This window comes from Pseudopipra pipra, chromosome 13, assembly GCF_036250125.1.
Source record: "Pseudopipra pipra isolate bDixPip1 chromosome 13, bDixPip1.hap1, whole genome shotgun sequence".
NCBI classification, from domain to species: domain Eukaryota; kingdom Metazoa; phylum Chordata; class Aves; order Passeriformes; family Pipridae; genus Pseudopipra; species Pseudopipra pipra.
Window position 1 is genome coordinate 18,727,002 of NC_087561.1, and position 9,687 is coordinate 18,736,688.

The window sequence follows — 9,687 nt, forward strand, 5'->3', positions numbered from 1 at the left end:
ACCATGGCATCTGTGCTGTGGTGGGATCTGCCAGGCTTAGCCTAGAATAGGGTGTTAAAGTGATGTATTTCAGGTGGGAATGGGGTATCTTCAAATCCCTCTGACAGCTGAAGGAAAGAAATAACACCTCATCATAACTCCTTCTGCGTGGTTTGGGGCATTTATTAACATGGGAGTTCGATGAAGTTCCTTAAATCGTATTTTTTTACCTTAATGCCCCCCGAAGGAGAGCTTACGAGGCATTTAAATTCAACAAGGAGCTTCTTCAGGCCAAGCAGAGGACGAGCAGAGCTGCCTCCAAGCCCTGTCTGGGCTGAGTGAGCGGCTGCACGGCAGAGCCACCGATGGCGGCGCCCAGACTTTGTTGCGGTAAAACCTCCCTGGCTCGTAAAGAGATTTATGGTTCAAATCCCAAATTTCTGCAGAATTCACTTGTCTTAACTGCTCCACATGCCTACAAAGGTCTTTTCCCAGGGGAACCTGCCTCTACTGCAAACAGTGCTTAGCACTGCAGTGGCATCGGAGCAGCTCCATGTCAACCACGAGCCAGCCACAGTTGTTCCCACTAAATTTTGGTCTTTGCCCATGGCAAACCCCATTTTGATCACAGGAAGCCAGCCCTCATCCTATTGCAGACTGATGTCTGGTACCAGCCTCCTAAAACCACATTCATCATCTTTAGCTGGCCAAAATCCTGCCCGTGCTGAAGACGGGCAAATTTTGCAGCAGGGAAGGCAGGTTTGAACAACAGCAATGAAAGGGTCACCTCGACAGCAAACACAGATTGGAGCGGGAAGGGCAAAGGTTGGAGCAGTCTGACGACATAAAGGGAGTATTTGGGGTTGGTTTGTCAGCAAACTGCTGCTGTGGGTCTAGTTTGGCTTGTTACGGTATCAGGCAGCTTACAGGGATTTGTGCAGCTGGTGGCATGTGAGAGGTGGGATTGTGGTGATTGGAGCATCTATGAACAGGGAGGAATTGCACTGTCTCCGAAACCTCCTTTTAGCCTGTGATGGTCTGATGATGTCACACCAAATGGATCCCTACCTGCTGCAAAAAGCTTCATCCCAAAACCCGTTCTGTTCCATTAGGATCCACTCATCCTGGCCCAGCACATCCACATCCTCCTTGGGCAGGTGAGGGCTGAGCAGGCAGCTGCCTTCACAGCCAAAACTGCCTTTTACTCAGTTTTCTAATTAAAAAAAACAACCTTCTCCCTCTCCTGTGAGTGCCAGGCTGTGATTCCTGCCCCTCTCCCTTGCTCCAGGAGGGGAAGGGGGAGCCTGGCACTCCAGGCTAAGCCAGTTTTGGGAGCCAGCAAGGGCAGGGGAGCAGGTTGAGCCCCCGAGGTGGGAAAAGGGTGGAAGGGAGCAGGGAAGGCCCCACTTCACCCCATGCCCGGGGTGTTTGCAGAGCTGCAGAGCCTTATGTAAGTGTACAGTGAGCGCAGGACGTGTCCCAGCAGCGCCCGCTCGGGGCTGGGCTGGGGCTGCCTCTTAAATCTTTACCTTGAGGGTGTTCAAAACCAACTTGTTGTCTTTTCTTCTTTTTCTTTTTTTTTAATCTTCCTACTGTTCCAGAGTGAGGCGTTGAATTTAACTCCTCTTGCTCCTGCCAAGGCATGGAGCAGGAGAGCCGAGCTGGGAGGGCTCTGGGCATGGTGGTGTTTGTGATGGGAAGGGTAGCAATGCTGCAGGAGCTGCCTGGGGAGTGCCATGATTCATGGCTTAAACCATCTGCAGGAGCTGCTTCATTGCAGTGTGCCCTGTCCTGAGGTCCTCTGGCCAGGGACACACACATGCCTAAGTCCCAGGGCTTAATTTTAACAGATTCTGGCCACTCACTGGCTGGGGTTGAGGCTTTCTAACATTTCTGTGGGAGCTGTGGGAAGGCCACATCCTAATTGCCATCCAAGCCTGAGGGCTTCTGCAGGTCTGCTGCAGTACCACGGGGTTTGGGGACCCCCAGTTTCAAGAGGTTTTGGCTCTACCTCCAACCAATGTGGTGGTTTGGGGCTACCAGTCGAGGAACTTCATCATCCTCTGGGCTGAGCTGCCTGGAGGAGCCAGGAGAAAGGTGGTCTCCAGCTAGGCAAGGACATTCCCACCCTCCCCTGTGTGGCAGAGCCACGGGAATGTTCTCCATGGCAACAGAGGGTCTCTTTGGTACGTGGGCGCCAAGAGCGACTTGCTCTGGACAGCCTGATTTGGTGCTGAGGATCTCATCTACTCTTGCTCAGATCACTCCAGTTCAGTGTCTTGGGAGGCTTAGGGTGGATTTCAACCCTGGCTGGCATCTGCACCTTTTTGTGGCCATATGGTCCTCAGAGTGAAAACCTGGATAAAGGTGAACTTGGACCAAATCCTCTGGACTCAGGGGGACAGATCCAGCTGAGACATTTGCCATCCCTCCATCCTTCACTGCCAACCATTCCCAGCTTTCATGTGCTTTGGTACCCCACAGTTTTGTTTGGGGGTTACCTTGGTTATTTTAGCTTCAATCATTTTCACGCTGGCAGAGTTTGCGTCTCCTGATCCAGCTGGAAGCAGAAAATCGGGATGACTTTGAAAGCCCCGGCTCCTTTACCAAGGAGAGTGGAGCAGCCCCTCCCTGTGCCTTTGTGCCACCAAACCTGAGCTTGAGGAGCTCTTTTGGGTGCTTACAAGCCACCCTTGTAATCTCTGGGGAGAATGACGTGATTGAAAATTGCTCCTTAAATACTCCTCTGAGGTCCTCTGTAATTCCGGGCGGGGATGGAGCTGGCACCAGAGAGGGGACCCACAGGCCAGTAAAGACCCAAAAAGGACCCAAAAGCTGTTTCCCTATGTTTTGAGAGTCCTTGGAAGGAAAGCAGACACAGGGGTGGATGGAGCTCTGAGTGGGCTTAGGAGCCCTGGGGTGTTTGCAGGGGTGACCCTCCCCATGCTGTGGGGTGAGCATCGCTCCAGGCTCTTTATCAGCTTGGCTCGGCCGCGCCGTGGACTTTGGCCCTGGTGACAGTGAGGTTATCGCTGGGCTTTGGTGGGTTCACCCCACACAGCCCCTTCCGGGGGGGCTTTGTTGGTTTATTTTTTCAAACATTGCAGTGCCCTCAGTGCTTCTCTCAAGGACAGACACTGAGAGTGTCCCCATGTCCCCTCTTCCCACGCACTGTGGTGGCAACAGTCCGACCACGGGTATGGGGCTGGGATTCACATTCCCAGTGCAGGCAAGGTGGGAGAGGAAAACACAAAATTCCACCTGTTTCCTGCAAAACACGGCTTTGAAGCAGTCTCTGTACCTCCAAAGTTTCTCCTCTTTTTGTACCATACTCCCAACACTCCCCCTACATCCACCTCCGCCCAGCACGGCGAGTGTAGCCCTTACCCGTAGTGCTAGAGACAAGGCTTAGTGTCTATTTTACTAAGGAATTAAACTTTTTTTCTTTCCTTTTTGTACATTTTTAATCGTGGTGTGGCTGATGAGTTGTTTACGGGAGCAGGTTTCTGTGTGGAGCTGATGCTCCTCTTGTGGTGGGTGACAGCCAAATTGCCTGAATGCAGTTGGGGTTTGGCTGCCGAGCACATTCACTCCAATCATTTCGGGAAAGAAAACGACTTCTCGAGGCCTGAACTTTCCCAGCATATCCTGTTTCAGCTATTTGAACCCGTTAAAGCCAGAGGCAGGATTTTTCTGGGGAGGCTGAGGGCAATTAGGAAATTACCCCTCTCTCCCTCCCCTGCCCTGAAATCCAGCAGGATAAAGCCAAATATTTGCTTTCAGATGGGTGGATTTTGGAGCTGGCTCCACATAAGAGCACCGGGGCGGAGGCTTGAATTTTGGCCGTTTCGGGTAATTGTTTTTAAAGCAGGACCTCCAAGCTTGCTGCCATCAGCCCTGGTCAGCAGATTCCGATGCCATGCCTCTCTCCAGCTCTGTCACAGCTGGCATTTGCTCCACTGCTGATGGAAAACAGCCTGTCCGTGGGTTTTTGGGGTGGGATGCATTGCTTTGCCCTGTGATGTGCTGGTAATGCTCACCCTCACAGTGTCTGTACCCATTAGAAAGACTAAATAAAAGGCTGCAAGCACTGTCAGTAGCTTCATGATCCCATTTTTTTTCCACTGTGTTCATGATTCTGGCTCAGCAGGAGTCATGTGTGGCTCCAGAATTGGTCCTGGGAAGTGCCCAGGCCTGCCGGGCACGCTGGGCAGACCAGCAGAGCCAGTGGTCCGAAAACAATCACTCAATTCAATGCTGAAATCAGATCCTGAAGCCTAAAATTATTCCTCTTTTCTTTTGATTTTTTACATCTGCTTCTTTCAAGTGATTTATATCCCCTAAAAATTTTGTATCTGGAATTAAAGTATTTGAATGTGTGTCTTAAAAGTATGACTGTCCTTTCAAATGTGAATTTCTGATTGTTGGAAGAAAAAAAAAATAAATAAACAGAAAAAACCTACCCCATATTAGCACATTTTTGTAATTAATGTTTTATGAATGTTGTTTAAAAAAATTGTGTAGAATAAACCAGTTTTAAAAAGAAAAGGGGTCCATGCCCATATTTTGCCCGGTCTCCTCTCCCCATGGCCAGCCTTGGGCACTGGTCCCCCATCAGCTTTCTCAGATGCTGCCAACTCTTCAGAGGCACTGGAAAGGCAACGGTTTAACTTGGGAATTACTTTTATTGAGCACTTGATACACCTTGAGGAACGACTATGCCAAGGTCCTGGTGCCTAACAGGGGAGATGATGTTCCCATGCAACGCTGGAGGGTGAGAGCTGGAGGTGGCACTGGCGGGCGGATCGTCCTTGTCCCACCCAATGCATCAAAAGCTAAAAATAATAAGGAAAGAAAGCCCTGAGAGCATCACCCAGAGGGGGTCAGTTCTCAGGGTGAGCCCTCAGCCACCACTTCGGGGGCTGCAGCATCTTTGCTCCGCAGGGGCTCTCACACGGCCACAGCACCAGGGCTTTTATTAAGCATTATTATTACTATTATTTCTTCCCTTTGGTGGTGGTTGAGGGGCACTCTGAGGCCTCCCAGGTAGGAGCACTGGGCAGAGAAGAACTAATCATTTTCTGTCAATAAGAGCAGTTATGGGAGCATTGGGAAAGACCGAGGATGATCATCCATGAGCGAGGTTACAGTGGCTGTGTGATGCTGAAAACACAGCTTTTATCAAGGGTTTTATGTTAATGATTTGTTTATGTGAGGTACTTTAATTGCCCCATTAGATAAAAGCTTACACAGGCATTAGTTTTATATGCTCAGGCTCTTTTTTTAATGTGCACCTCAACCCGTTTTCAAGTTGGGGATATTTACTGCAAATAGTGTTTAAAAAAAAACAACAGGAGATAAGAGATAGTAAATACAGATTCAAAGGGAATAAGACTACAGCAATGAGCTCCTCTGAAGGACTTGGTGCCGTGCATGCAGGGACAGAGCTGGAGGAGAGGGAATGCTGCATCCCATTCCTGAGAGGGGAAAGCACCGGGCGAACGCTTGGAGCTGCACGGAGCTTCACTCACAGGCAGCACAAAAACCCCCAGCACCAGTGTGGTAGCAAAATTATCTTCTTACAACACCTGGAAATTTGGAGGGCAATTAGGAGGGTGCCGAGGTGCATGATAGAAGTGGGTTGTGCATCCATGGGGACACCCAGAGAGGCAGTGGAGGGGACACCCTGCCCTGCTGCTCCCAGCACCCCCAGGAGCATCAGCTCATCACAGTCCATCTCCACAAATTCCATATAAATAAATACAAACATACACGTTCCACAAATTTCACATAAATAAATACAGACATACATATATATTCATACACATATACACACATACATAAATATATATATATATGTGTCTCCAAGGGTGAGTTTGTGCATGGGCCCATTGGAATCCCCTCTCAACCTGGCGGAGCACAGGGCATGGAGCATCAGTCACCTTCTCCTGCTCTGCCAGGCTGCTGGATCTGTCCCTAATCCATTGAAAAAGTAGGAAAAAAGTACCTTGGATCGGAGCAAAATTGTCAGATTTTTCCATGAAAAGGCTGCAAACAAGAAAAAACCCAATCAAACCAAAAAACAACAAAAAAAGGATATTTTCATTACTGTAACACTGTAGTTCAGTATTTAGTTATCTGTTCATACATTCAAATTGAAATGTCATGGATTAAACCAAGTTAATTATGTACAATTGCCGATATTTGCGCTACAAAATGCATGCATGTTTTATATATTAAATATATATAATGACAAGTATGTTTTCTATATTAAATATGAGCCACATGTCAATGTTTTGTGTTAGTTTAATAGTTTTTAATGAGGCATATTTTTAGACCTATATATGCGAATGGCATCTATCTACTATATATTGATTTTTTTAAAGCTTATACATATATATACACCCCCAAGTATCTCTGTCTATAGATGTGCAGTGTGTACCCGAGCTGCAGGGTGAGGCTGATCCCTGCAAGGGCTCCCTGGGCAGTAGGAGGCAGCGGGGGGGTGCCGTGCCCGGCCACTCTGCTCCTCTCCCCGCGAGCTCTGGGCTGGGCTTGGTTTATTGTCTTCTTCTCCATCTGTTTTCTTTTTGCAGGACTTAAATATTAAAATCCATCAGAAAAAAAAAACAAAAACACAAGCAAAAAACCGTTTTCAAGCGCCTTTGAAGGACTTGAAGGATGCGCTGAGGAGTGGCAGCAGTTTAGTTTTTTTAATCATCTCTGCGTCTAAATGCAAATCTTTCCTAGAGCCGTTGCTCGCTGTCGTTATTTAAAGTAATAATTTGGAAAAGATCCCTTCCCAGGTCTGTTCAGCCGCACCCAGCCTCGGCAGGGCTGGGAGGGCACCAAGCCGGGGTGTCGGGGGACCCTCTGGCCCGGGAGGGGGGTATCCAGAGTCCATCAAGCATCACCGGAGGGGAAAGGAGAACACACAGGGTGGAGCTGGGGCAGCGCTGGGGTGAGCTCGGGATGCGCCGGCTTTCCTTCGGGTGGAGTTGTAGGGGCTTTTTTAAACGCAATAGAGAAACCGCTTCGTACTGGCAGCAGGGCAAAGCAAGGGAGGAAAATTAGAGATGTGCTTAAGATCTAAGGGAAACACGGCACAGGGGAGGGGGAGAGGGGGCAGAGAGAGTAGGGAGGTGTGTCTGGCTGAGACGGGGGGGAGAGAGCCAGCTCCCCGTGCTGGGGACCCCCCGGCCCCCGCAATCAGCACCCCCGGGGTGGGGGCAGCCCGAGCCCAATCCCGATGCGGGAACACCAGTCCCTTGGGTTTTGCTCTTGGACCTCGTGCTTTTTCCCGGCCGGGGCTCCGGGGCATGCCTGATTTAGCTGTTTTTTGGCACAAGAGCTGCACTAAACAAGCCTCTCCCAATCACTCGCAGCCCCGCTCCATCCCGCACTGGAAACGCGAGGAGCGTTCGGGGGCTTTTGGGGAGGGTTGTGGAAACAGCCCTGGGGGTGGGGTGCGAGCAGGGCCCCCCATGTGTCCCCCCGCAGGCTCCAGCTATTCCATTGTTTTGGCACGCACCTCTTCCGCCTGGGATCGGGATTTGATGGTTGTAAATCTGTTGTCGTCTCATCTGGAGCATCGCTCAGTCCGGGCCAGCCCCGGCGTACGTGGCCGACGCTGCATCGCCCCAGCAGCGCCTGCTGCCCTCCGGCTCGGTCCCCGCCGTCCTGGACTGTGTCCTCGAGCCCCTTCTGGACCTGCTCTGCATCCCGACAACCACCAGGATCCCCGTGGGTTTCCTCCCTCCCCATGTATTCTTTTTCCCCCCGTGTTGATGTTTTGCTAGTCCCACTCAGATGAGCACAATCCAAAAGCGTTTTCTTTCTTTACCCTTTAGTTTTCCTTCGGTTTAATTCAAAGAATCGACCAGGTTGAAAAAGACCTCTGAGATCATCCAGTCCAACCCTTGATCCAACCCCACCGTGGTTCCCAGACCATGGCACTGATGCCACATCCAGTCTCATCTTAAACACCTCCAGGGATGGAGAATCCATCTCCTCCCTGGGCAGCCCATTCCAGCATCTAATCACTCTGTAAAAAATTTCTTCCTAATATCCAACCTAAACCTCCCCTGGCACAGCTGAAGACCCAGCCCTCTTGTCCTACTGCTGCTTCCTGGGAGAAGAGCCCGACCCCCACCTGGCTACAACCTCCTGTCAGGGAGTTGTAGAGAGTGAGAAGGTCTCCCCTGAGCCTCCTCTTCTCCAGGCTGAGCCCCCCCAGCTCCCTCAGCCTCTCCTCACAGCACTTGTGCTCCAGTCCCTTCCCCAGCCTCATTGCTCTTCTCTGCACCTGCTCCAGCCTCTCCATGTCCTTCCTGAGCTCAGGGCCCAGAACTGGACACAGCACTCCAGGGGTGGCCTCACCAGCGCTCAGTCCAGGGCAAGAATCACTTCCCTGCTCCTGCTGCCACACTCTTCCTGAGCCAGGCCAGGATCCATTGGCCCTCTTGGCCACCTGGGCACACTCTGGCTCATGTTCAGCTTCCTGTCAGTTCCCCTTTCTTTCCCTTCCCATGCTCTGTCCTTCATCCCTTCCCATCATTTCCCACCTGCCCCTCGTGGTCATGCCCCATGTGCAGGGAGCATGGACAACCAGCACTGTCAGCAGTGAGTGGCTTTCAGGGCATTTCCCAGCCTCCCCCTCCCACAAGTATTTCAATTTATTTAGGTCCATCTTTACAAATTAACACACGATCATCTCAAAGGTGCCAGCAGCAAAGACTGAGTCATTTCCAAGTTTATTTAGGAATTATTTAGTTGAGGTAGAAGTCAGCAGTACCCACAGAGGTTAATCTTCCCCTGCATCTCTTCCGGCCCTTCAGCTACCTGGTGAGCAGCGAGTGATGCTCAGGGCAGACACACAGTGGTCCCACCTCCATTCCACAAATCCCTGCTCTGGAGAGGAACCCTGTGGGCTCCTGAAATGAAGCTATTTCAAGAACTTTCAGCCCTAAAACCCCCTCCAAACTCACCAGTCAGCCTGCGGCAAGGTCTGGCTCTGCAGGCACAGGACAAACCGTGGGGTTTGGGTCAGGGAAGCTGCCAGGGCTGTTTCACTGCTGTAAAAGGGACAACTAGAGCAGCTATTAAAGCCAAGAAACCAATCCTGGCACTTTGTGCTTCATGGCATTTTCTACAGGACCCACCACAACAAGCAAAGCTGCTGCTCCAGAGCAAAAACACATCGGCCTCAAACTTTCAACCCAAAAAGTCAAACCAGTGAAACAAATCTTTGCTGGACACCAGCAGCCCAGCCAGCTCCTCTCCTGGCTCTGCTGGTGTCACAGAGAATGTGCCACAGCCCAGCTCTCCCCATACCATCACAAGGGTGCCACCTCATAAGCTTTTCCCTTGGAATCCCAGGACCCTGCTGGCATAGGGAGCCAGAACTTAAGAAATCCTCACAAATCTGGGACGACTCCTGTTTGATGAAGTAATCATTGTTGAGGGGACCTGATGCCTGGATTTTCACATGCTTGGCTTAGCAGGGGATTTATTCAGGGGAACAGTTGGAGCATGTGGCAGCAGCATCTCATTAGTGCCACGGACAATGCCCCGCCAGTTTAAGTCTAAAAAGTGGGTTTAGTTTTCCCTATATAACTTTATTGCAAGGATTTATGAAGCCACAACACAGCTGAGTTTTGATTCTTTATATTAAAAGTCCCAAAACAGGTTCAATCACACTTGAAACAG

At 50.5% G+C, this 9,687-nt stretch overlaps 1 long non-coding RNA gene across 1 annotated transcript; it reads right to left on the reverse strand.

Annotated features, from left to right (window-relative positions):
- Positions 1 to 4,644: 4,644 nt before the first annotated feature.
- On the reverse strand, positions 4,645 to 9,193 carry LOC135421631 (uncharacterized). Its single transcript, XR_010434131.1, has 2 exons — positions 7,511 to 9,193; positions 4,645 to 4,814 (listed from the first exon to the last, which is right to left on the reverse strand). It is a non-coding gene; the product is annotated as an uncharacterized LOC135421631 (long non-coding RNA).
- Positions 9,194 to 9,687: the final 494 nt, after the last annotated feature.